At 41.9% G+C, this 27,863-nt stretch overlaps 1 protein-coding gene and 1 long non-coding RNA gene across 2 annotated transcripts in view; both read left to right on the plus strand.

Moving 5' to 3' along the window:
* Positions 1 to 1,860: 1,860 nt before the first annotated feature.
* LOC306975203 (beta/gamma crystallin domain-containing protein 1-like) overlaps positions 1,861 to 27,863 on the plus strand; it is a 282,258-nt gene continuing 256,255 nt past the window's right edge. Inside the window, exon 1 of the mRNA XM_079572657.1 lies at positions 1,861 to 1,871. The gene's annotated coding sequence lies outside the window, so the exon portion shown is untranslated. The remainder of the gene's footprint in view (positions 1,872 to 27,863) is intronic.
* Positions 22,749 to 26,946, plus strand: LOC306974945. The gene is made up of 9 exons (XR_013793680.1): positions 22,749 to 23,471; positions 23,832 to 24,520; positions 24,603 to 25,114; positions 25,205 to 25,281; positions 25,365 to 25,542; positions 25,620 to 25,696; positions 25,802 to 25,844; positions 25,992 to 26,116; positions 26,398 to 26,946. It is a non-coding gene; the product is annotated as an uncharacterized lncRNA (long non-coding RNA).

Here is a 27,863-nt window from a genome sequence, read left to right on the forward strand (position 1 = left end):
AAAGCAGCATACAGGTATTTGAAGCTGCTGGTGCCTCTGGAGTCTCCCGAACATCAAGGTGTCGGACCCTCCAGAGGCTGCAGCTGTGCATAAACCTTCTATCCGGCCTCCCCTAAACTGTTCATTGAAGCTGATGAACAGAAACGGCAGCAACGGGCTCAGAAATACATAAAGACTCATTTTCAAACAGTTTTGTTCACTGATGAGTGCCGTGTAACCCTGGATGGTCAAATCAATGGAGTAGTGGATGGTTGGTGAATGGCCACAATGTCCCAACAAGGCTGTGACGTCAGTAAGAAGGGGGCGGAGTCATGTTTTGGGCCAGAGTCACGGGGAGAGAGCTGGTCGGCCCCCTTAGGCTCCTTGAAGGCGCATGCTCCGGTACATGGTTCACCACTACTTACATTAGTCTGTTAAAATGACAGCTTCTGAGTTTTATTTATTTATTTATTTCAGTCCTGTTCAGTCAGCTTTATTGTCCATTCTATATACACATATATACCACAGAGAAAGAATTCAGCTTTCTGACAATGCAACCTGGAGAATGAAGCTGTCCCTCAGTCGGTGGGACCCGACAATGATCAAAACACGATAGACATCATTTTGTTCCCCTCATTAAAAGAACCTGCAACCTGAAAGCAGTGTCTTCTCATTTCCTCTGTCGTCCTGGGCAGATAATGTTGTCTATTTCAGATCAATCCCCAGCTGCGTGCATGTTCCCCTGCCATTATCGAGGCAGACAGATCAGCTCTCAGCGACGCACTTCATTCGTGTCAGTCCCAGGATAATGGACTGCTCAGTGATGGAGAATTGTGTATTGATTGATATCCACCTTATTCCTACGCCCCATGAGCCCTTGCATGCAAAAAGGGGGGCATTTCCGGTTAGACCCGGTTCGCGGTTTGTTTACATCACAACCGCTCGCAGAAATCCACTTTTGATGCTCCCACCCGCGTTAACAATCCCGCTACCAGCTAAAATTGAGGGATGGGGGGATGATATTAAAAAGTGGCCAAAGATAACGTATAGCAGCATTTTTTACTATTTTCTTAACTCTATCGCGTCTGACGGCGAGGCAATGAAAAATCTCAAAAGCTCCGAAGCTTACCAGTACTTGCATAGTAATAAGATTGGTCGTGTTTTGTTGACAGAAGTGGGACACAATCGTATTTACTTAAAAGCAGACGTAGAGCCCAGCCAAAGTCCCCCATCACCAAGCATGGGTTTTAGTTTCAACATCAGGTGAAATACAAACTGCAGGGTGTTCATGTATTGCGGGTCAAGGCAGATCTTGCAGCCACGCTGCAGCTATCCTGTGGAAGCTAAATGGTGATTGTTCTGGTAGATTTATACTTTATATTGCATTTAATGATGTTTGCGCTTCATGCACAAATACATAATGCACCTGCACATTTGTAAATACACACTCATGCTGTTGTTCTATGTCAAATTGTTGTCTTTATCATATTTGAAATGTCATCTCAAGTATAAGTTATATATACTACTTAGATAGATTAATAGCTTATTATTAATCTAAGTTATGTGTTATAGCTTTTATGTTTCATGATTGAACCGAAAGGAGAAAAAAAAAATGTTTGTGAACCTGTTCATAACATTGGCCAATAAAATGATTATGAAAACATTAGGCTCTATTACAATCTAATTTAATAGTATTTGTTTTTATTAATTCAGGTTGAGAATGCAGTCAGACAGGGAAAGACAGGGTCATCATGCACTGATCGACAGAGAAAGTGGAATGCAGGCACAAGAAAGAACGCTGAGCTGAAAAGAATAAAAAACAAATCAATTTTAAACGACATAAAGCAGGCTCATCAGAATCAGGTACCACAAGTGCTTCATCAGCAGAGGAGGTTCCCAAAATATTCAAGGATCACAAAGAATTTAAAACCTATATCAGTTCTTCTGTGATGGCTCCACTGTATCAGTTGTAGACTAATGGTCCCCTTCAGAAGTGCTACAGGTTAGATATGCTTAGTGAGTCTTCTTAGAGCCAGTGTGATCTACAGATGCCCCATACAGAACATAGTCCAATGCTGACTTGCAGGAAGTGTCTCACTTTTTATGAAACCTATGTTCAACTAAGCCCAGCTCAATTGGAGGAGATGAGCAGAGAGACCCACAACTGTGGCATGACACAAGGAAGCAGCGACTGACCGCGAGCACTGCAAAGAGAGCACAACGGACCCACAGAAATTCATGAATGAACACTTACACCCCACCTTCACTGGCAATACTGCAGCTAAACATGGTAAAGAAAGCGAGGACAAAGCAATTACAGGTCATGAAGGCTCAAGGGCACACAGTGGAGCGGCGAGGCCTGGTGGTGTGTCCCGATCATCCCTGGTTTGGGGCAAGCCCAGATGGAATTTTGGACTCCTCACATCTGCTAGAGATCAAGTGTCCACTAAAAGGCAAGCACATCAGTAGCAGAGTTTCGAAGTCAGCCAACTGGTGACATTGGGTGTTAGAAGATGGGCGGTATCTCATTCTTCCCAATGGGCCACGTGGATACTACCTCCAGGTGGGCAAATGTTGCTTTTTGCAATGTTTGAACTAATGAAAAAACGTGCGTCTTTTATTAAAATAAACCCTATTTTACATCTATTCCTCCAGGTACAGCTGAAAATGATGTGCCTGCAACTGCAAACCTGCAAGCTGGTTATCTGGACACCATCTGAGCTCTTGGAGTTGGACATTTCATTTGACAAAGCTTTTACAGACATACACATGACACACCTTCACAATTTCTACTTTTCACACATGCTTCCAACGTTAGCGGATAACAGATGAATTTGTTGCAAAGAAGGTTCTGCTCTGCCCGAAATATCTGAATCTCTTGAAAATACAATAAGCACTTAACATCAAAAGAAGGAATGAAGAAAAACAAAGTTTTAGTTGTTTAGAACAGTTCTACTAAAGAAAACAAGATAAATGTTGTATATTACGTTATATTACAAATGTACCTCTTAACCCCCACCTTCTTAGAAAATATGTAAAAAGAGCGACTAAAACGTGCTGGAAAGGCACGTTTTTGCAACAAAAAAGCATAAAAAAGGCAACAAAAAAGCAACGAAATAGGAACAAAACACAACAAAAAACTCTACAAAAACGTGACAAAAACGTGACTTAAACGCTGCAACAACACAACAGAAAGTTACGATCAGTTTTGTTGGTCTTAGCTTTCAAATGAGGCGTTCACTGTTGCTCTCCAGTCTCCAGCTTTTAGATTTGGGTAAAGCTGAATTGGAAAAAATGTGCTGGGTTAAGAGATTAAGTAAAGCTTTACCTCAGTTGTTTATTAAGAACGTTCAGAGAATGAAATATGCAATATATGTTACTAAAAATGTGCCATGTTATAATAAATACATATCTGCATGTAAAAGTACAACATTAATTATCTTTTCAGTGGCCATTTGAAACTTGCACAGATTTTTAGAATCTTGTCCATTTTGGGTACTAAATTGAGAATCCTGTCGACCTTCAAACACCTTATTGCCCGCTCAACATAAATGCGAGCATGAGCAATGCGACGGCTATCTGTGACCCTTTCGTTGGTCAGCTGGCACCCTTTGCGTGTGAATGCTGGAATGATGAGGTTCACCCTACGCTCCTCTAGCAAGTCCCTCACTGTAAACCCGCGGTCACCCATCACCTCATCTCCAGCACGCAAGTAGTCCAAAAAACCTGAGTTCTGTGTAATGTACCTGTCACTGCATTATCCACCATAAGCGTCAGAAATGAACATGGTTACTCCAGAGGGAGAAACAGCCACTAAATACTTGACTGTGTTACTTGCATAGTAGTGGAAAGCAAATGGACCAACATCTGCCGATAGCAAATGAGACTCTTGTATCATAGCAAAGTCTATGCCCTTCTTTCTCAAAAAGTCTAACACCATGGTTCTTTTCTGTGGAGTATTGAGACCCCTGTCATTGATAGAAATAAAATTAAGGCCTGATCATATTTCCATGTCCGCGCTCGCAATAGAGAATCTCCACAGTATCAATAAAGTTCTGGACTTGCCCCAAAACCCCCCAAGACAAAGTTAAAAACAAAACACTAAAATAGAACTTGAAGTGAAGAGGAGGTAACCAGTTCTCTCCATCAGCCCTAATTGGTCCTTATAGGAAAACAAAACCTACAACTTTAGCAGAACCACACCACCATCATAAAACTTCAACTGTTCATCAAAACAATGCTTGTTCCCATTTGGTGACATGAAGAAAAGTGTGGCTGGATATCCGATGCCAAATGGAATCTTCGCTCGGTGGAGCAAGCGCTTAAATTCTGCGAAAGCCTTCCTCCGCATTTGCATAGCTCTGGAGAAGTCCTGGTAGAAACTGATCTTGTGCCCTTGCCAGAGCACCTCTCCACGCTCCCTAGCAAGCCTCTGCACACGTTCCTTCTCCTGGAATCTCAAAAAGCGCACTACGAAGGGTCTTGGACGAGCTCCAGGTTGCACGGGACCAGGCGCTCTATGTGCTCGTTCTAACTCCAGGCCGAGCTCGAAATCACATCCCAAAACCTCTGGCAGCATTTTCCTTAAAATAGAAATTGCATCCTTATCTTCACTTTTCTCTGGACATCCATATTGCGCAGGTTCAGTCGCCTTTCCTTGTCTCCAACTTCAGCCAGTCTTGTGGTCAAGATTTCGATGTCCGACACAGTGGCCGGCGGGTAGTCCCAGCGCTGACTTTCTGCCTCCTCCAGCGCATCGAGGCAAAAATCTACGCTGTCCAGCCTCGGGGTCATGTCCGACAACTTGACTTCAAGGGACAAGATCGATCTTTTTGTGTCTAGTAACTGACCCTGAATATCCGCGAAGTGTTTCGTTTGGTCGTCCATAATCTTATTTTGATCTGCCGCTAGCTTTTCAGCTGCGATGGTGGCGGAGCTCTGCCATTAAGCTGCCATTCTGCGTGCTTCCTTCCGGAAACTAAAATCATCTTTGCGGTATGTTTTGAGGTAATGCGAGTCCTACAGTCTTTTTCTAGTAGCGGTATGAATAAAGTGCATATGTTTTTGTTACACAGCACTGATGATCCAATGCAGGATCACTTGGATGACCTTGATGAAGATGCAGGGGATTCAGCATCAGATAGCTCCACCTTTCCAGGCCTTCTGCGTGTGGTTGCTGAGAGTGACCTAATTAGCCAGCAGGCCTGCATTACATACACCAAAAGCCTCATGCAAATGGACACTTTTCTTCAGCTGCCCATTTCTAACTGCAACTATAGTGATCACAGCACAGGAGTGGAGTGTGACGGCCGTCCTCCTTTCACTGTCCAGTCGCATAAGCTGGAGTGGCCAGAGTTTTTGAAATGCTTTGCGATGGGGTAGTCCATATTTTGAGTTCTAACTGCATATTTGTGTTCAGCAAATCTTTCTTTGAGTTTTCTCTTTGTGTGTCCAATGTAAAAACAACACATTCCGTTCGGCCAATTCCAAAGGCTAAGGCGGATTTGTAATTTGGACAGTGATTTCAAACTACAAGAGCAGGATATGTACAACAGATTTTCACAGAGGGGCTACTCAAAGACTACTGTATATTGAACAATGCACTCTCTAAAGCCCGCACCTTAGACAGAGGTAACCTCCTGCAGAAGCAAAAACGCCCTTCTGTGCCCTTTAACACCAAAATATTCTGTCCAATACAATATAGCAATATGGCGAACAAAATCAAAGGTGTCATTCTCAAAAACTGGAGCATTTTATCCTGTGACCATACTTAGGGCTCTCTGTTCACTGAACCACCCATGTTCTCCTTTAAACGTCCTCCAACCCTAAGGGACAAACTTGTGACCAGCTACCTACCTTAAAAAACCCACAACTTTCTTCAAAAAAACGATCGGAACCTTCAGGTGTGGGGCATGCTCCCACTGCTCCTACATTAACAAAGCTAAAACTTTTACTGACTCTAAACATGAAAACACCTTCCTTTGTCGTTATTGCCAACTGCAACTCCACCTACATAGTATACAGGATTGACTTTTATTAATTGACTGCGGAATTCTTCCGCAGTCAATTATTGGTTTTCATGTTCTTTATTGATTGACTGCGGAATTCTTCCGCAACTGGCAACTGGCAACTTTATTTATAATGCACTTTAAAACAACTGAGTTGACCAAAGTGATCAAAATGTTCCGCATATTGAGGAGAAGGGTGCTATTACTTTTGGGAATTCTGCAACTTACGTTTTTTCCGCAATCGGCCAAAATGTCGGAGATTTTTCCCATTGACTTATAATGGGGCTTCCGCAAATCCATGCTTTTCTGCACTTTTTTCTGCATTTTCTGCAATTTCTGCACTTTGTGCATGTTCAGCTTCTGCAACTTGTGGGTTTTGAGAAAAAATTGGCCTTCTGCAGATTTCCAGTTTTTTTATACGGGAGTTTGAAATTTTTGCATTGGTGTGTATGTGGACCTGTCGCATTAGTGTGTATGGGGTGAATCCAGCCAACCGGGAGACTCCAGGACTTTCAGCCATTTGTGCAAGCACTGAGACCATTTCAACAGTTTGACCAGTTTATGGAATTTCAAAAGTTTATGCAATATTAATAATGTATGCAAAGTAACCACTTTATGGGATTTAACCAGTTTATGCATTTTAAAGCGTTTATGCAATTTACATAATTTATGCGAATTATCCCATTCATGCATTTTACCACTTTTTGCAGTTTATACAGTTTATGCAACATGACATTTTATGCATTTTACCAGTTTATGCAAATTTGATTATGCAATTTGAAGATTTCTGCATTCGCTTCCTGCATTTCCGCAGTCCATCGCAAAGGCGCAGCCATTGCATTTCTAGTTTTATTTATTATTGTATTGTTGTCATGATTGGTCACATGATCGCTGTTTTAAAATCTCAACACCTGTGATCAATTTTACATGCCCTGACGAAGACCTGTGCGGTCGAAACGCGTAGGCTGGTCCATAATTAATAAAGGACTTTTATTTTTGCTATGTGACTTGAGTGCCTCAGACTTTATTTTGCTTTTTTGACTGCTTTCGCTACTTAGCACAAGCTGTTCTACTAGCCAGTCTCAGCTAATTTACTCTTAAGGATATATTCCTATTGGAATATGCTACTTGGCAGATCAATAAAAACGGCTAAACCCCACATATCTTCGAAGGCCTGTTTTGGCTTTGACGGTAGTGTCATAGTGCCATTTGATTGTTTATTAGCTTGAGACATTTGAGTCTACTTTGTTGACCAAGTGTTTGGTGTGATTATTATTTGGAGCTTTTACAGTACAGTACAAGTAATAACTTATATTATTCATTATCGCGTTTTCATAATAATACAATCATAAGTGGATACAGTAAACACAACAGTTCAAAATGGAGGGGGAAAAAAGAAGTTTTCTCCTACCCCCGTTTTCCCCTCACAATTAAATAAGTATATAATTTACTAAAATGCCTTTCCTTTCACATATTCAAAATAAGTTGCAGACTTAAAACTTTCTTACCTCTGAAGACATTACGACTCTAAAAAAAGATTTGTTCAATCTCGAGTCTGGAGACGCCCTGGAGAACGTTCTGCTGCTGCAACATCATCCAGCATGACCGGTTTGGTGGTGGGTCAGTGATGGTCTGGGAAGGCATTTCATTGGAGGGCCGCACAGCCCTCCATGTGCGAGCCAGAGGTTCCCTGACTGGCATTGGGGACCGGGATGAGATCCTCAGACCTATTGTAAGACCATATGCTGGTGCTGTGGGCCCTGGGTTCCTTCTGATGCCTGATAATGCCAGGCCACATGTGGCAAGAGTGTGTCAGCAGTTCCTGTATGATGAAGGTATTGATGTTATGGACTGGCCTGCCCGTTCCCCAGACTTAAATCCAATAGAGCACATCTGGGACATCATGTCTCGGTCCATCCATCAACGCCACGTCGCACCACAGACTGTCCAGGAGCTGACTGATGCTCTAATCCAGGTCTGGGAGGAGATCTCTCAGGAGGACATCCGTGGTCTCATCAGGAGCATGCCCAGGCGTTGTAGGGAGTGCATTCAGGCACGTGGAGGCCACACACTACTGAGGATGATACAGACTCGTTTGAGGAATTTCTACAGAATTTGGATCAACCAGTGACCTGATTTGTCACTTTGATTTTGACTATAATTTTGGATCCAGACCTCCAGGGGCTGAGAATTTGATTGCCCTACACTATGAATAAAGATTTTCATCCGAAAAATCGAATTGATTGACATCTAGGATGTGTTTTTTGGGTGTGCCCTAAGTTTTTGTGAGCAGTGTATAAAACACCTGGACAAACAGATGTGGGAGAGAAGGAAATTTGAGGAGTTGAGAAATTAAGTCCATTCTCTTAAAAATGAAAATGCACGTCTGACAGACATTAGCATTAATCGTAAGTATTCCTAATTTTCATATTCATTAGCAGGTTTTTTTTCTGGAAATTGATATTGCGGTGGCAGAGAAGTATACATTTAGAAATTTTATGGGCTGAATTTTTGGCAAAATAAATGCTATGTTGTTTGCTTGTAAGGTAGTGTGGGTGCTCATATAGCCGCTGATAATAGACAAATTAGAATTATTTGTCTATTTTTGGAGGAATTCGTAGAGGGTTAACAAAAGTCATGGCCATACAGTTCATGAGAATAAATGATGCTTCACTGACTTCAATGGCTCAAGAACGCAATCAGCTCCAGAAAAAAACCCTGGGGAATCTGAATTTGGGAGAAATTGGAGCAAGGAAATTGCGTTCACAATCAAAACGCGTTCCCTATACATGGGCTTTGGAGGGTCGTAAGACAAGGCAACTTTATTTATACCGCGCATTTCGTACACAGGTTCACAGCCTGCGTTCACAGCTGCGGGAAATTTCTTTCGAAGAGTAAGGACACTGATTTGTTGGGTGCCCCTGTGATCTAGTGACTTTAATTATTGTGTTTTCTTTGTAAAACCTCTTTCTAGAAATCCCTCAAATGAAAAGTGACCTTGCCATTATTGCTCAAAAGGTAAGTTCCTCTGATTTTCGTTGCTTTTTAAAATTGTTTCTCAAGCAGAGCTGCAGAGACTTGTGATATTGTTTGATGTATTTGGACTTTATTTTATTGAAGAGAATAACTCTATTTTACTATTACTATTTATATTTTACAAGACTGGAAGGACTCCTGTGGAGGATCTAGATTCCTCGACTTTTGGAGAAGAGCAACCGGTGAGTAACACCCTTGCATTTTTATTTATTTATTTAGTTTACTTGTTACTCAAACTGAGCTATATGGATTTTTGGGATGTTTGGCTGATTACTTTTGCATGTAACTTTAATTTCTTGACATGTTTAATGTTTTCCAAGCCCCCCGTGTAAATTAGAATCTATAGTGGCTTGCTTGGATGAATCAAAATGGAAGTTTTACTATGTTTCTTTCTTCTCTAAGACTCTAGAGATGAGATCTAGCACCAAGGAGACCGAGCCCTCTGAAGAGAGTCCCATGGTGACTGAGTGCTCTCAAGAGACACCACAGTTGTGTGTAACCCTTTTATACCTCAGATTTTTCTGAACTTATTTTACTTAAGGCTGCAACTGAGCTATAGGGCTTTATATGTTGGGATAGTTAGTGGTAATATGTAATTTACGTGTTAAGAGTTTAACAATGTTTTTATTCTCTAACAAGACAGCATCAACAGCTCTGACCTCAGCGAAAACACAGGTGAATAACATATTATGTAGTAAGAACGGGTAGAACTGTATGCTTTGTAGTAGCCAATTAGTGTTATAAGTAACCATCATCTTTTTCTCTATCCAACCTCCTCCTTCTCTCCTCTCTCCTTTAATAACGCTAAGGGCAATGATTAATTTGTTTAATATCTTTATCATTAATCTGCATTTATACATAACAACCTATTAACTATTGGGAAGCTAAGCATAATAATCAATATGAAACATGAAAACGTTTCTAAAAGTTGCCAATAAATTAATATTGTGATTTGAAATTATTTTTCAGATTGAAGTTATAAAGGGCTCTGGGGTGTTTTGCCAGGCAGAAGCGTGGAAAGCAGCCCGTCTTGCCACCTCTGCTACTGCCATGGTGCGGAATCTGCTGCTGCACCTTTGATCTGGAGACTTTGCTGAAAAGCAACCTGAAAGGTACAAAACAATATGTTCCTAATCTCTTCTGTCCTTTGAAAAAAATAAAAAACAAATCAGTCATATTCTGTGGAATAATGGCATGCCATCGCCTTTTTATTTTTTTTAACTTTATTTTTGGATGTATTTGCACCTCAAGAAAACGTGATGTGTGCACTAAAGCAACCAACTACAGACTGCATATCTCCAAGTCGTACAACCCATGCACATGGGCTAGACTAGGTGCCGTGAAGGCCGCAGAAGGGCGTGTTGAGTATGGATAGCGCAAAACAAATACATACTAGAGGCTCCATAGCTTTCTTACAACGGCTGCTTGACGCTAATGGGCCATTGAGGCATCCTTCCTCCCAATGCACCCACCGCTGCCCAGGTATGAGCAACTACACACGATAAAAAAATATTCTTGAGCTCCCTAAAGGCTGTGCGCCATTTAGTAATCGAGGAACTCACATCTCGCCTTACCTACACCGCTACTCGGGGGTTTGAGCCACCACTAGAGGCCACCAAATACGGGACTATAGGACCGGGCATCAAGATGCTGTGACCTCACCCACTACAGTCCTGCAAGTTCCCCTCAGCTAAACTGGACTCCTCTGCTGTTGCCTTGTCTTTAAAAACACAGAAAACAGACATCGTTATGTTCAAGTTACTGGAAGATTTAGCTCTAGCGTAGCACAAGCGTTGAAACAGTAGCATTACCACAATATTCATGTAGGTTTGCAAGTCACATGACCACCATAAACTTAAATGTAAATGCAGAAAATAAACATGAAATCAAGCTTTTAACACAAAAGCACAACATGCAAAAATTATGTGCAGTAAAACAAAAACACAAATGGCAAGTCAGGAGAGGCTTTGGCCTACTATGAAATCAGGACTACTGCTACGCTGACAATTTAGCTTTAGCATTGCCTGACACAAACAGTAGGCTATGGAGCACATGCCTGTGTTGAGAATCAATCCTGCCGACAACGCCAAATGTAGCAAGTCGAGCGGTAATGGCGACTTAAAAACAATATCTTAGCCAAAATAAACAACTGTTAACATAAATATTGACAACACCACCGGAGAGAAGGCTCCGGACCTTAAGGCACGCAGGTTCGTTTATGATTGACACAGGCAGAGTCCATGCTTAGCAAAAATACAAGTTTTATTTACTGTATTTTTCGTTTCAATAAATTATTTTCTGTATTCGTTGTTAAAAGTTCAGTTGGTCCACAGGTTTACATTTTCACAGACATTTCGCATACTACCACAAACTGCAGTATTGAAAATGAAAACAAAGAGTATAGGTCCGTGAGTGAACCACGATTATTATACGGCTCTTCACAACGTAGAACGCTCCGTTGATTTGAATGGGATTTCCCAACGTTCTACCGGTCATTATTTTCTGATAAAGGACCTCTGAAAAAAATAATGACCGCTGCCAATGGCAACGGAGTTCGTGCTTTCATATCACTCCGTGCGTACGTAGTAGCGGACACTATCCCCCGTCACTGGGGGAATCGCTCGCGAAGTTAGCGTGAGTCTGACTTTCAACTTACCCATAGATTCACCACCATTCCTCCTCTCCAACTGCGCCTTCAACTAAGTAGCTCGGCTAGCTACTAGCCTTGCTGCTTCTAGCCTAGCAAAACGTTGCCGAGCAACGCGCCAACTTTTGGGAACTATTTGTCGCGGAAGTCATTAAATAAACCTTTCGACCTTCATAAAAGTGTACAAAGTTTATGTTGTGTGTGTTCAGTTGGCAAATGGCCTTCAGGGCGAAACAAGATTCGCTATATATACAACATATAGGACAGCGCCGTCATCGCACCAGCGCGGGCCAGGAAGTGAGTGACGTCAGAGAACGAAGGAGTGAGTGCATTGCACTTACATACTCGCGGCACCACCAGCTGGCGGGAGGAGGTGCAACAGGCGCCATGCCACATTAGCTTTAAACTGACATCTATTTATCCACCTATCCATCTGTTTTCTTCCACTTTATCCAGGGCCGGGTCGCGGGGGCCGCAGTCTTAGCAGAGATGACCAGACTTCCCGATCCACGCACAGTCGCACACCTCCTCCAGCTGTTCTGGGGGACCCCAAGGCGACACCAGGCCAGCTCGGAGACATAGTCCCACCAGCGTGCCCTGGGCCTTCCACGTGGCCTTGTCCCAATAGGACATGCCTGGAACACCTTTGACTGCTACCCAGTCCTGTCCCAACTCCTACGGATCCATCTGCGGGTGGTGGGTCCACAGGAGCCACCAGACGCTCGCATTCTAGCCCCAACCCCAGGCCTGGCTCCAGGATAGGGCCATACCGGGCGACGTCACGATCCTTGAATGTTGTACATCCATATGGGTCTTCTGAACAGCTCTTAGTCTGACCCGTCACCTAAGACCTGTTTGCCATGGGAGACCCCATCAGGGGCATAAAGCCCCAGACAACATAGCTCCTAAGATCATTCGGGCACTCAAACAACCCCACCACGTTTAGGTAGCAGTTATTTAGTTTAGTCTTGGTTCAAATCTGTTAGTTTTGTCTTCATTCTTCCCATTCACATCACTAAACTACAGTACGAATGTGGCCTTGTGTGCATCATGAGTCATGCCGCAGTCGCATTACCAGGCATCACTTCTGCTTCTAGGGAGTGTGGAGCTCTAATTCTATTTGCACATTGTTATATTTGACTATCGTCGCGTTTCCATCAAAGAAGCTGTGCATCTGTCCCAAGTCTTGGGAATCCTTCAGATTTATGTTGTTATTGGCATTAGACTGGTGACTGGCAGTACCGACAGTCGTGCTTTCAGAATGTTTCTTTCTATTTAAGCAGTAGATAGAAAGTTCAAAATTTGACCTCTTCACCCCCACCTGAAATGAGCAAATTTCTTCACTTTACCCAAATCTAAAAAGCCTCTTGAAATAACTTGCGGTAGTGACAGAAGTAAGATGAAAACGAGGATGAAAACGCAATGAAAATGTGACAAAAAATGTGACGGAATGTGACAAAAGTGACAAAAAAGGCAATGAAAAGAAATGAAAAAAAAAACGCAAAGAAAAAAAATCAGTTTAAATGAGTTTTGGAGGTCTTAGCTTTTAAATGAGGCATTACACTGCCCTACATGTGTAAGCTTTTAGATTTGGGTAAAGCTCAAATGCATTTAAGGCGGGGGTTAAGAGATGACAAATGCTCATAACACATGTTACAGTATTTTCATTTTTGTTTTCAATTTGAAAATCGATTGAACGAATGATACATAGATTGTTTTAGGTGTTTCCATCCCTCATTACTGATGCATAATTCAAAATACGCATTTGAGTCCAGTGATGGAAACGCATTTCATTGAATGAAGCAAAATACTATTTCAGGCTTCATGTACTTGGCAGGAGTTCTAACATGATTAACAGCTCATAGAAGTCTATTGCGGATGATAAGTTTAATTTTTGCACTGAGAACACTGGGATGAAGGTGAGAAGAGGTGCAATGGTCCGTTGACACTCACTTTTTTCAGCCAAAGTGTAAGTGAGTGGTGGCGACTGGCACAGAAGGAGCTTATTACCACCCGAGTGTGACTGAGGACTGGCACTGCGGCTAAACACTGGGAAAGCTTTATTATAAAGAGCATGGAGGAAAAAGTCTCATTACGCTTTCCAGCCTGTCCCTGGGGATGTTCCTCTGCACTGCACAGAAGACGCGTACATATCTTATACATTGAAGTTATCAGAAGAAAAAAGAAAAATGCAAACAAAACAATATCATGAAGTCTTGCTGTATATCTAACAACAAGCAGCAATATTGCCAAATGTCAAAACCTGTTTTCAGTCCATGTATCATGTTCAATCAAGGGAGAAACTAACACACAGATTGTATTCACTTTATGCAGTTGTTCAATGCTCAGTTCTTTGTCCTGGAGTATTTACACTCATTGGACTATGACATCCTCTGAGATGGGATTGGACCTCTAGCTTTTTAGCTACAATTACACATAAACTACAGCACTGTGCCAAGTGGCCAATGCATCGTTACCTGGCTGTGTCGGTGGCGCGACCTGTATAGCTTGTGTGCTCCCCTGAGCTCCTCTCCTATTTCAATCAAAAACATCTTAACAGGTCAAGTTATATTTTAACATAGGTTTGTGTGATAGCAGCTTCAAAAATCTTAAATCTGTTAAACTTGTGAGTTTTTGGAGAGTTCTGCTTGGATTTCTTTGCAGGATGTCAGAATAGCCTCCCAGAGCTGCTGTTTGGCTGTGAACTGCCTCCCACCCTCATAGATGTTTTGCTTAAGGCGCCAAAGGCTCTCAATAGGGTTGAGGTCAGGGGAGGATGGTGTCTACATCATGAGTTTCTCTCCTTTTATGCCTATAGCATGCAGAGGTATTCTTTACAGCAGGACATGGTGCGTTGTCATGCATGAAGATGATTTTATTAGGGAAAGCACAGCTCTTCTTTTCGTACCATAGAAGAAAGTGGTCAGTCATAAACTACACATATTTCCTAAAGGGGCCGACCAACTCTCTCCCCAGGATTCTGGCCCAAAACATGACTCCGCCCCCTCATTGCTGACATCACAGCCTTGAAATACAATTTGCATAATCATTTGGAATGCGGTGTCTTATTTTATTTGATAAATGGATGAATCACATGTTCAAATTGCTGCATGTTTGATATGGCACATGGACACGCTGGCCTTTAGATTAATCTTATAAACTAGTGGTGCAGGTCCTGCATGACTCTGCACCTCCAGACTAACGTTAATTCCCTTCACTTCACTTTATTATTTCACTTGTGCTGCAATTAGTTTTGCAGCACAAGATACATAAAAATAGATACATAAAAACAGGCAAGAAAAATAAAAATGCATTCATTCACCAGTTCAACAAGATGCCGAAGTGCAAAACCTTACAAAAACAGAGTCCTTGGCAATTTTTGTACAACAGAACAAGAGAATACAACAACTTTTTATTCCCTCACACTGAATTTGGTGCCTGTATACTCCTTTTATACTCAGCGTTTAGAGTGGAGATGGCTACAGGCACGAAGGAATATTTATATCTGTTTTTCCCCACCAATGGAGCCCTAAGCCTCGAACCAGAAGGCAAGTAGCAGAATTCACCATGAAGAGGATGAGCATCATTAGCCAGAATACTCAGAGCCTTCCGCGTCACCTGTCCAGAACACAGGTCAGAAAGTGGAGTCTGAGGAGCTCCCAGAATCTTAGCACTCAAATTTACAATTTTGCTGAGTGAGTTTTTCGCTTTGATGTTAAGGTTACCAAATCAACACATAATAGAAAACGTTAGCACTGACCAGACACAAGATTTATAAAACAGTCTCATTATAGTCCTGTCCACATGAAAGTAAGCCAGTTTCCGGAGGCAAAACAGGTGCTGCTGCCCTTTCTTACACAGCTTCTCTGTGTTTTCATTAAAGTTGAGCCTGTTGTCAATCAGCGTCCCCAAATATTTGTATTTGCCCACAAGCTCCACCTTTTGACCCTTGATCGCAGTGGCTTGAGGTGATGTGACCTTCCTCCGAAAATCAATAGACATGTCTTTAGTCTTAGCAACATTTAGTTGCAAGAATGAGTCATCACATCATCATGTCCTCAACAACAGGACCATGCTCCTTTTCATCACCATGCAGAAGACTATTTATGACAGAGTCATCTGCAAATTTAAGTATGTGGCGATTCTCATGGCGGCTGCGACAGTCATTTGTGTACAAAATATACAGAAGTGGGGACAGAACACAGCCCTGGGGAGCTCCAGTGGAGGAATACAAGACATCAGATAAACAACCATTTACCTTCACTCTTTGCGATCGCCCAGTTAAAAAATCTAAAATCCAACCCACCATATTAAAATTCAAATTAAATCTGGCCCTGGACTTTTCTTAGCCTTGGTTCTTCTGAAACAAGTAACTACTGTATCTTCATTAAAAGGTGGGGAGCCAGGGCAAAGTAAGTTGTTTTTTAATTTGCCAGTATAGTCGGTGAAGTCGAAAGTGTCATATCTCAAGTAAAAGGAATTGAAATCCTGAGCCAATTGTTTGTCTGATTTAATTCCATCAATAGCCACTATAGATTTTTTCTTTTTGTTGGTACCTAAAATTGTGTTTAGGCCGTCCCAAGCGGAGCCAATATTGTTCTGTGTTAGTTGTTTTTCAAGTTTAGTCGTGTAGCATAGCTTTGCTTTCCTAATTTCACACTTGATCTCTCTTTGTAGTTTCTTCAACTCTAAAATGTTCCCCTCCCGAAAAGCCTTAATTTTTTATTAATTAAAATATGTATAGTTTTTGAAAACCAAGGCTTACGATTCGGGTATATTTTCACTGTCTTTTTAGGAATCACATGGTCCACACAGAAAATGGATTAGCTACTCATAACATCAGTCAACTCATCGATGTCAGAGGAAGACTCTTTAAAGATATCCCAATTTGTGCATTCAAAGCATCCTTGTCGGCTCATAATTGCATCCTCAGTCCACAGCTTAATCTCCTAAGTCGCGACGTTGCCTTTCCTCAGGACAGTGCGATACGTTGGGATCAGCTCCACGCAGTTGTGGTCAGCACTCCCTAACGGTGGGAGCGGGTATGACTTATACGCTCCTTCACTGAGCCGTAGCACATGTCCAGTGTTTTATTCTGTTGAGTTGCACACGTGACATATTGATGAAAGTTTCTCAAGACATGTTTCAAAGAGCACTATTAAAATCCCCAAGACAGCAGCTTTTGGGTCACGTTAAGAATAGTCTCAGAGGCTTGAGTTGCACACGTGACATATTGATGAAAGTTTCTCAAGACATGTTTCAAAGAGCACTATTAAAATCCCCAAGTACGAAAACGGTGCGCCCGTTTTCGTACTTTGGACAGCAGCTTTTGGGTCACGTTAAGAATAGTCTCAGAGGCTTGAGTTGCACACGTGACATATTGATGAAAGTTTCTCAAGACATGTTTCAAAGAGCACTATTAAAATCCCCAAGTACGAAAACGGTGCGCCCGTTTTCGTACTTTGGACAGCAGCTTTTGGGTCACGTTAAGAATAGTCTCAGAGGCTTTGTCCACATTGGCTTTGGGGTGCACATGTACAACGATGACAAAAATGTGTGGAAATTCTCGAGGTAGATACGAGGGGCGTAAAGACACCGCTAACAGTTCTGGGTCTTTATTGCACTGGCTGTCTCTCACGATGACATTTTCACACCAGCGCTCATTGACGTAGAGGCACACCCCCCCCCGCCCTGGGATTTCCCAGTGACAGCTGCGTCACGGTCGAGGCGAAGGGGTTCCGAAGTTGTCCAATGTCGAATTTGGTTGCAAGTCACCATCCGTAAGCCAGGACTCCGTAATAGCCAACAGGCACGCATCCCTGAATTCCTGTTGGAACCGTACATGAGCCTGTAGCTCGTCCACTTTATTCCTGAGTGATTGTGCATTCATCAGGATCATATACGGCAGGGGAATTCTATTCAAGCGCTGTCTCCGCAGCCGCTGGCGTGCGCCGCCCCTTTTTCCCCGCTTCCTCAATTTGTGAGGAACCGCGCTTTGAGAGTTAAAGTGTTCAAATAGGTCAATACTCCGTAAAAGATCCGAAATATGGTTGGCAGGGGATGAGTTTTCCCATTTAAGAAGGGGTTCTCTGCTGTACTGGATACGCGTTGATTCCTCAATAAGAGGCCTGAGACTCTGCGCGGCATGGTACACAGTCCACAGCAGCAGAAACAGTACCGTAAACTCCATTTCCCCGACACTCCTCCAAACAACCACAGTAAGTTTCTCTGCCACGACTCAGTCAAGTTAGAAGCACTGCCATCGACACCCTGGCATCCAAAACGGGATCATATATTCCAAAAGAGAAGAAAAACGAGACAGACATTCCTTTGCTGCAGGTCGCTGCACGAGCATGCACCCTGAGACACATGTTTCCAGTATTTCAGAAGCAAATTTTCATATCTAACGTTTGCCTGCATTATTGTAGACCTAAGTGTTCACCTGTAGGCTATACTTAAAGTGAATTTAAGCGCTGCGTCCTCAGATGACAATCTTTCTACGTACTTTGAACTATTTTCAAGCCTTAAAGGAATAGGCCACCGTTTTTAGATACTGAGATATGTTCTTACCTTAGCTTTGACGAGTTCTTTAGGACCTGTCTGGTCTTCCCCCGTGCCTTCAATCACGTAAACACAGCGCAGACGGCGTTAGCATTTAGCCTCTACCTCTCTCCACTATAGCTCCAAAACAGGTCAAGATAGAAGCTACCAAGCTCTTCCACGTTTTCCCTATTTAAATATGGTTACGTGAAGTGTTACACTACAAAGTATAATTACACAAAATTAAACAATGTGGATTTTCTAAGCGGATAAAAGGGGGAACTATATTGTAAGGCGTAATAATACCAGGAGTAGTCCGAAATCCACGCAGGAATCTTCACTTTACTGCGCAGTAATCTTCACTTTACTGTGCGGATGCCAAATTACTCCTGGTATTACTACCCCTTACATTATAGTTCCCCCTTTTATCCGCTTAGAAAATCCACATTGTTTAATTTTGAGTATTATACTTTGTAGTGTAACACTTCACGTAACCATATTTAAATAGGGAAAACGTGGAAGTAGCTTCTATCTTGACCTATTTTGGAGCTATAGAGCAGAGAGGGAGAGGCTAAATGCTAACACCGTCTGCCCTGTGTTTACGTGATAGAAGGCACGGGGGAAGACCAGACAGGTCCTAAAGAACTCGTCAAAGCTAAGGTAAGAACATATCTCAGTATGTAAAAACGGTGGCCTATTCCTTTAACAGCGGTTCATTCATTGCCATTTTTGGAGCGTAACCCATGTAAACAACTGATTAAATTACTGATACATTATATATTGGAAGCACCTGGTTTCTACACCTACTATGCATGCAGACATCAGTCACGTGTCTGATGTTTGTCAGCGTTAAAATCCGTCTGTACGGATGCGGACACAATGAACGCATTACAAACATGTTTTAAAGGGGATTTAATCATGACATAATCACTGGATAGACGCGTACTACACACTCCAAACCCACACATATTGAAATAATATCCGGGACAGGGAGGAAAAATGTTTGCCTCAAGTGTCAGAGAAATGTATAAAACTATTCCACTCACTAATAGGGCTGAACGATTTTGCCAAAAATCAATATTGCGATTTTTTTCAGTCAATATTGCGATTTCGATTTTATTGCGATTTTCCACAAATAACTTTTTGTTGCAATACAATTAAATATTTGCAACTGATTTAATAAAGTATTACTCACTCTTAAGTCCTTCATAATCACATGGAATATAATTCCAAATAGTCCACATAGTCATTTAGCCACATCATTTCCAATAAGCTTATATTGAATTTTTCTTTTTTTGTAAATAGCCTAAATAATATCTTGCTATTTGCTCTTGTGTATTAGTCAGTGGTTGGGAGAAAAGTTCTTATCTTTATCCAAAACATTCCCAAACATAAGCCTCCAAACATGAGCTGCAAAGGACTCATCTGTGTGGAGGCAGGGACGTGTGAATCCGGAGGAAAGTTTCTGTGATCAGTGTGTAGCACTGCAGCTAACGCAATGCTAACGGAGGAAACAGCAATAGTCCTGAGCGGTGGCTGCTTTATATGCGCTGATATTTTCACAGTACATCCACGATCTACCGCGCACCTTAAGTAGACGGAGAAGTAAACAAAAGCACGCGGTGGTGCACGCACCGCGGTGGTGCACGCGGCGGAGCGCAGAGCGGACGTCGGTGGCGTCTCTCGCCGCTACATTCACTTTTATGGACCGCGGCCATCAGCTGCATCAGCAATAGTCCTTCGCGGTGGTTGCATTATACACGCTGATATTTTCACAGTACATGCACGATCTACGCGCACCTTAAGTAGACGGAGAAGTAAACAAAAGCACGCGGTGGAGCGCAGAGCGGACGTCGATGGCGTCTCTCGCTGCTACAGTCACTTCTATGGGCAGCGGCCATCAGTTGCATGGGCCAAAATCGCGTGCCTCTGCGATTTCGAAATCGCGTTGTGTAATATCGCGATAAAATCGCAAATGCGATTAATCGTTCAGCCCTACTCACTAAAGCACAAGCAAAGAATTAGGAAACTATTGTCATTCACATCTTAGTGCTTAGCAGCAACAGCACAGCGTTTTTTACATAACTGAGCAGCAGTGGCTCTGCCTGAAGTGAAAACATGCGAGCGACTGACAAATGGAGTGCGATTCGTCCGGTTAGGTGTGGATGTACCCAAGGCCGAGAGGAAGAGAGGAGTATCAAAGTGAGAGGGGGAGAGAAGAGAGTCAGGGTGAGAGTAAACCAGTGGAGTGTATAGTGTTCCCTCATCTGTCGCGGGGGTTACGTTCTAAAAATAACCCGCAATAAATGAAGTAGTCAGCTTTATTTTTTACATTTACTATGTTTTAGGGCTGTAAAACTCCTCACCACACACTTTATACACTTTTGTCACTAGTTCACACGGGTTCTCCCTCATGCCTGGTGTCACTGTGCCATTTTTTGTCTTATAAGATTTTTAGATGTCAAATTACAGACGTGGAGATGGAAACATCGTGAGCTGCTCTTGTCTCCGCTGTGCGCTTGTTCAATAAGAGACAATCGGTTTTATCGTAGCAGTTTCAGCTTCAGAAGGCGAGTGTTTAGCTCAGGCGAGCGCCACATGTGAGCGGTGTTTATTCGCTTGATAATCCAGATAATGTAAATGCAGAGCCGGACCTGCTCATGCCTGTGCTGCTGTGACTCTGCGGTGTCCGGTGTGTGCGCTGACACTACAAAGATCCTTTCTGCAGCGAGAGAAGGCTCACTTTGCGACTAGCCAATTCGGATGCAGAACACAATGCTGGTATGCCGTTCATATAGCCTGGCATCCAGACTAATCTCCAATGTTTATTAATTAATAAACAGGAGACTAGTCTGGCGATCCTGTCATAGAAAAGCTACTGCTTTTACAGCAAGTTTGTGACCACTAGGGGGCCTTTCAAGAACATACCATGTCTGACTAGAGTACAGTACAACGGAGAAATTCACTGTGTGGTGTGGTGGTTGTGCGAATGGAATTTTTGGACAATTCCGTACGTTCAGAAGGTAGGTCTCAATGCTCAAGTACAATTAAGTAAAGTATTTTTGTTTTTTTAATAAGAAAGACTCGTCACCCATCTTTCCTTTAGCTGCGGTGCTGGCCAGACCCACACTGAGATCATTCAGCGCACGGCTCAGCACACATTCATTGCTCTGTTTGTCCTTCATTAGCACGTAAATCAAAGGAGAGCCAACATATCCATGAAGACAAGTGACTCACTACTAACATATAGCAAAATTATTATGAAAAGCATCAAGGCCTGCTGTTGACCTTGCAATCACTAGATGATAAACTGTGAATTCTTATATAGGATAATGATATTTTCTGCTGCAACTATATTGATGCTTTGTGCAGTTAATTTAATGTAACATTGTTTTAAATGAAGCCTATAGCCTAACCCAGTGTTTTTCAACCTTTTTTGAGCCAAGGCAAATTTTTTCATTGAAAAAATCACGAGGCACACCACCAGCAGAAAAAAATTATAGCCTATATTCAGTCGTTCTCATCAAAGTGTCTTGAATAGGAACACATTGTATAGTCTCGCTCGCCACAATGCCACTGTCACCGCCACCTGCCGCACTAATTCTCTTGTCTCATAGAAATGGGCTATCTGATATGGAAGAGAATTACATGGTTACTCTGCCAATTATTAGACAGCACAGACACTCGAAAACAGTACATTATTTGCGGATAAAAATGAATTTGTTTTCAAAAAACAACTAGGTGAAATTGGATAATTTCCCAAGACACACCAGACAATATCTCACGGCACACTACACTGCGTTCCAAATTATTATGCAAATTGAATTTTTGTGTCAAAAAGGTAAAAAAAATAATAATAATAATGAAGCTCATGGATGGTGTTGTGTCTCGGGGCTCTATGAGTCACTGACATTAATCTCAGAAACCTGGGATGATTAGTTTTCAGGTTAAGCCCAGTTAAGGGAAAAACTACTGAAAAAGGGTGTTCCATTTTATTATGCAGATCATCATTTTCAAGCAATATGGGAAAGAAAAATGGTCTTTCTGCTGATGAAAAGCGTGAAATAGTTGAATGCCTTGGTCTAAGTATGAAAACCTTTGATATTTCATGAAAGATTAAGCGTAATCATCATACTGATAAGAGATTTGTGGATGATTCAGAGCACACTCGGCTTTGTGCAGATAAAGGCACAATATGGACGGTTTTTGCCAGACAAACACATCAGATTAAGAGAACAGATGGAAAGCAGCAGACAGGTATTTGAAGCTGCTGGTGCCTCTGGAGTCTCCCGAACATCAAGGTGTAGGACCCTCCAGAGGCTGCAGTTGTGCATAAATCTTCTATCCGGGCCTCCCCTAAACTGTTCATTGAATGTTCATGAACAGAAACAGCTGCAACGGGCTCAGAAATACATGAGGACTCATTTTCAAACAGTCGTGTTCACTGATGAGTGCCGTGTAACCCTGGATGGTCAGATGGATGGAGTAGTGCAGGGGTGGCGAACAAGTCAGAGACAAAGAGCCACATTTCTCTAACCTGGCAGTAGCCAGATTGGTATGTGTAGAACTAAGAGTTCTACGTTATCAATCTGGGATGGCTGCCATTCCGTCTGTCTGTGAAAAGGAGGGACTTTCTGTACAATACTTCGACCTGATTGGGTGAAGTGCCAGCAAGTACCCGCCTTCCATAATACGCTTTTAGCCAATCGTAGCATCAAGCCAAGTGACGTATCAGACGTGCGCCAGGAATGACAGGTGGGCCGTGTTTACTGAAAGTAAGCCCATTGTTGGATATCTACGGAGAAGTCATCATGTCATCGTGCAACGACTTTTGCCGATTTTGCAAGACAAATCTGCGCATAAAAGGCGTTTTAAGCAACACAAAGTTGATTTTTGAACATCGTCAATCCTCTGACGAGAAAACTTTGCATGAACGATTGATGGACGTGGGATGTAACTTGTCAGAAGATTCATCAAAATCATCGCGAATGTGCAGGTCATGCTTCCGTCTATTGGAGAGGATAGAGGGGGACTTTGCCATTTTAACGAAATGGAAAGAGGCCGAAAGCGAAATGACGGGGGAAGCATCTTTTTCAGCTAAACGGACGAGAGAGTATACTCCATCTAAAACTCCGAGGTCTATTAAAAAACAGCGGCCCAAGCCACCAACGCCAACACAAGCCACTGAAACCAGTGACACCACCGCTTGCCGTGTCCCCGGACCATCTACCGCGATGCCATTACGGCAAACTCTGACAGAGGTAAGTTAAAAAAAAGAACTAAATGACTTGCCGTAGCCGTGATAATGTTAAGCATGGTACAATGTGTTATTGTCTACAATGTTAAATGTTTACCCTATGACACGAAACGTTTTTAGATTGTATAAAGTGAACACATTTTTTAAGTAGCCTAACTATTTTCAAGAGGATCAAAAGGGTAGGGGGAGGGTAATTTGCACAGTACTGCAACAGTAGGTGAGATAATGTGTTGATAGGGGACAAATGATTTTGAATGTAAAACAGACATTATAAAAGTCAAAACAGCAGACTGTAATTGTCTCACTGTAACTTTGAACATTGACATTGATTTAACTTATAACTGAATATTTTGTTTTTTCCCAGGTGTGTGTTCACTACAGATCACAGCGTAGGTCTGACAAGATAAAATGCCCCACAGACACGGCAGGCATTATTGAGAACATCGCCAGAGGAAGATGGACAACAGCTGCCAACCTCATTGTGAGGCACCAGGAGTTGTTTTCAGAGATGAAGCGCCTGGTTCTGCATGTTATAGAGGATGAGTCCAAACTGCTGTGTAACCCGAATAAGGGTTTCATGTTGTGGAGGACCTCAGCTGATGATTTGAAAACATTTTCATTTGAAAATCTTTCTTCTGACCTACAGAAGCTGTCACCACTTCTGTTTTCTTTTTTTTTCTACCATCACAAACCAGACCCAACATTCGACTTGTGCAGCTGCAGCTATTGCTTTGAGAGGAAGAGAAGCGCGTCTCTCGGCTTTTGCTTATTATATTGACAATGTCTTACTCTATGGAGGAGCCAAAAAAGCAGCCTTTAAAAGACTCTCTAAGCTGGGAATCTCAACTTCACATTCTTGTGCCATTGGCAAACAGAAAGAGTTAGCCAGAAGTTGCGGTGCAGACCTCCATCTGCTAAAAGTTGAAAATGAAATGTATTTGAACACTCCAAATGACAACACTTGCACTACTGAAGGTGTGTTGTCTGTTGATGCATCATCTGACCCAAACCTTGAGGGTGCCAGGGAAAGTGTGCAGTTTCTCAATCTTTCAGGTAAGAAATATAGAAAATATGTTTTGCTATTGTCATTGTTGTAGTGCAGTCATTTATTTTTATTCTTTATTTATTTTAACAGACAGCCAAATTCCATTGGATGGCATCGCAGCGACACATGAACCTTCTATACAGCAGCAGGATGAGAGTTTTGATTTAACCTCCTTCTCCATAACTGAGGAAGACATGTTGGATCTAGGTGTCTCATCTTTGCCTACAGCTACAAACTCACAGTCATCTCCCCCACCTTCATTTTCCTTAATATTTGACAATCTGGACTTTTTCATACATACACATCACCAGTCTCTTGCCCAGGGAAACAAGTCCCTCCATTGGATACACCACATGGCTGTTGAGGACAGAGTCCCAATATACCAACTCTCCAGAGACAAGCCAGTCCAGCCAGTCATAGATTATGACATTGGAAAATCTCTACCTGGTCCTGACACACAAAACCACATGCGCCTTGAATACATTGTACTTGGCAGCCGGATTCTCACCCAATATCTCCATGCATTTCAGCCATTATCAAATGTTGGAGTCAATCACATTCCTCACCAGTATTCTGTGGAAATGTCTGCTGCCTCTGTTCATGTATGTGGAAACTGAAATATACCTCTATAATGTATCCAAGTGCTACACACTGCAAATACATCAAACTTTAATGTGTTTATTTTTCTTTAGTACCCCCTTGGACTTCTGTTCAAAAATGAAAATCTGTCAAGTGACTTGACACAAGTTTTGCTTCACTTGCAGAAAGAGTAAGTTGTGACTTCACACTTCTCATTGAATTTGCTTAATGTGGTCAACTAAATTATTTTATTGTGGTGTTTAATTTTTCTAGATATGTTCCACAATGCACCCAGGGACAGTCCAGCATTTTGGTTGGTGGAGATAGATTGACTGAAGGTAACAGCCAAAACATACAATGGTCCTTTGCTGAAGGAGAAGACTCTCAGGAGAGACTAGAAGGACTTGTTTTTAAGTTTGAGGATTGGCATGCCATAAGAAACCTCTATGAAGTTAGTAATATTTGAGCTATAACAAACCACCATCATATGATATTTCACAAACATTAATATACTTTATTTTTAATTAGATCTATCATCGGATTTTTTTCAAAACGGAGGCTGCCAAAGATCACGGAACACTGGTATCCAATATGAATAAGTTGAGGTACAATATCGAATTATAAAAAATGGGAATTATTTTAAGTGAATATTTGTTTGCTGTATAATGATTTGATTGCATTGTTAACTTTCATTACTGTTTTTACAGAAGGCAAAAAAAAAAAAGAAGTCCAAGCACAATGAATTCTGACTTGGTACTTCAGCATCACTGCATGCTTAATGGTGTTAAGTGTTAAGTTAATATAATCTGCACGATTAAAACTGTGAAATGGATATGCCCAGTTCCTGGGTATATGGTATATCTGTTATCAAAGACTCATATTACCTTATACTATATGCAGATGCAGCAACGCTAAACAGGGTCCACATGCGGCATTCAATGCCTATAAAGACTTTGTAAAGAAAGACACCACTGCACTCTTCATTGCTGCAGCGCTGGAACATTTTCAGCTGACAAATCTTGAAGGTAATCAAATTAGTGTAGTATGGTCCAAAATGAGAGCAGTGATCATTTGTGTGCCCCTTCACCCAAACTACAACACACTACAGGTGAATGTTCATTGTGTTTAAATTATTGTCAACATGCTAAAGTTTACATTTTATCTTTAAAGTATTTGTTGCTGCAGTCACTGTTGGATTTTTATGGCACATCTGCACATTCACCTGAAGTTTGTACCGTGTATATATATACTATTTAGATATGCTGCATGCTGTAAAATAGTGATATTTTCTTTATTTTTTTTAAAGATGCTCCAGAGGGATTCATTCCTGATCATATCCAAAATGGGTCTACAGATATGAAGCGAACCTGGCTACATGATGCAGTGGCTGGAGTTGTGGACAGATTTGTCACATTTGATGACATTGCGGACATAGCATCTGGTGTCAAAGATGCTTGGATACAACCGTCCACACAGGTGAAGGAGTTCCCGTGCCGCCAGCCAGGATGTCCTATCATCTACAAATACGGAAAGGCCAGAAATACCCATGAGCGCGTTGTGCATGGCCTTCCTTCAACATCACTGACTACACCTGCTAGACCAAGAACCCATTTGATAGACCACATTAAACACCACACAGAAGCCAGGCTCAGTTTTGGGTTGTTCCTATTAGACATGCAGGATGCAGTGAAGGAGGGAGATGGAGAGAGGCTGCTCCGATTGTACACTGTAGCCCTCTTATTCTATAAAGCTTATGGACATCACCAGTATGCTTATAGTACCTTTTTATTAACTGTACAGGTTAATGCCACACTTTCGCCATCTCTAGCACATAGCCTTAAATGGAACAGGTTCTGGAATGGGAAGGGTGGTAAGGGCAAAAATATTCTCCTGGACCTACATCTCGAGCATCTCAACAACTTTCTCAAGTCCTTTTTAAAGCGTAGTGGTCCAAACTTGACCGAACAGGCTGCAGATCGCGTCAGCAAGTCACTTGGTGTCCTTAAAGAAATGATGGACACAACAGATAGTGAACTGGAAGTGTCCAAGAGTAGCGGTGTCCATCACACTGCAAATCTAACAGAAGACATTGCATGTCAGTGGACATTTTCAAAGAGGCAAGGGTTTTTCAAAATATCACAGGCAGACAGTTCAACGCATTCCCAACATTCAGCAGGGATCTTTTTTCAAAGTTAAAACACACCGAGCTGTGCGGATGGATGAGGTCAAAACTACATGAGTGGAGGAGTGTTCCCATTTAGTATGTGTATAGTAAAACTGAGGACACTGAGGACGACTCCTGATTTTATATATTATCTTTTTTTGTATGTTCAAATCCTTTATTTTTAACTCTGTGTGTGTGCTAGCAAAAGTAATTTATCATAATTTGTTTGGTTTATATTATAATTTTTGGTTTATAAAAGAAACACTTGCAATAAATGAAAATGTATTTATTGAAAACTTGCTTTTTAATTTACATACATTTAAGTTGTGTTTACATAATGTTAACAATTTAAATAACTAATGATACCACACATCTGAATCTCTGCTGCTGTGTTGTGTTTCCATGTCAAAGTCATCATCCTCTTCATCATAGTAACCTCGAAAGTACAGATCTAGATCGGACGACGGCTCCTCAGGTGGAGTTGTATGTGCGTATTCAAAATCTCCAAATACTTCACTGATTATGAGTAAAATCTCTCTGGCATGCTCCAATTTAAAGACCGGCAGGTTATTGACAATGTAATCAATGTCAAAAATATATGCACAGTG

Source organism: Gobius niger, assembly GCF_951799975.1.
Source record: "Gobius niger genome assembly, chromosome: 15".
In the NCBI taxonomy this organism is placed as follows: domain Eukaryota; kingdom Metazoa; phylum Chordata; class Actinopteri; order Gobiiformes; family Gobiidae; genus Gobius; species Gobius niger.